This window comes from Corvus brachyrhynchos, unplaced genomic scaffold (assembly GCF_000691975.1).
Source record: "Corvus brachyrhynchos isolate BGI_N302 unplaced genomic scaffold, ASM69197v1 scaffold340, whole genome shotgun sequence".
In the NCBI taxonomy this organism is placed as follows: Eukaryota; Metazoa; Chordata; class Aves; order Passeriformes; family Corvidae; genus Corvus; species Corvus brachyrhynchos.
Window position 1 is genome coordinate 25,274 of NW_008235987.1, and position 626 is coordinate 25,899.

Genomic DNA, 626 nt, shown 5'->3' on the forward strand with positions numbered 1-626 from the left:
AAAGAACGAGCATAGAACCCTAGACATGATCCTTTCAATCAAAAATCTAGAGATCACAGCAAAAAGCAATTACAGTAGCTCCTCCCTTGTGTTGTAGTCTGTGTTTTGCTGCTGTGTACAGCAAAAGTTTCCAACTAGGTGAAATGCTTAGTCTCCTCTTTCATTTTAGATATTTAGTTATGGTAGTTAACAACATTTTTTCCTATTTTTTAGAGCACAAACGAGACTCTTACAGGACTCCCTGTAAACACTGGGTGCAGGCTTTTACCTTTAAACTCCTCTGAGATGGTTTGTTCAGGAGACTACAGAAAGGATTGTGTTGCTGTAACACATTGACATTATAAAATAAATCCTGATAGGAGCTAAAAACTGGGCTTAAGCTGGCAAATGCATAGCCCTGGGTAGCCTTTCTTCTCTGGGATTTCCTTTGAACTCTGGCTTTGAGAAGGTTCTGAGTGCTGCTAAAAAGCACAAAGGTGGGATCAGAACTTGGGTAGCAAAGGAGAGCTGCCACAGAGAAGGGAAGGGGATTTTGGGTTTTTGGGGGGTTTTTTGGGGTTTTCTGGTGGCCCTGAGGGGATTTTGGGGAAATTTGGGGCTTTTTCGGGATTTTTGGGGGGTCTGGA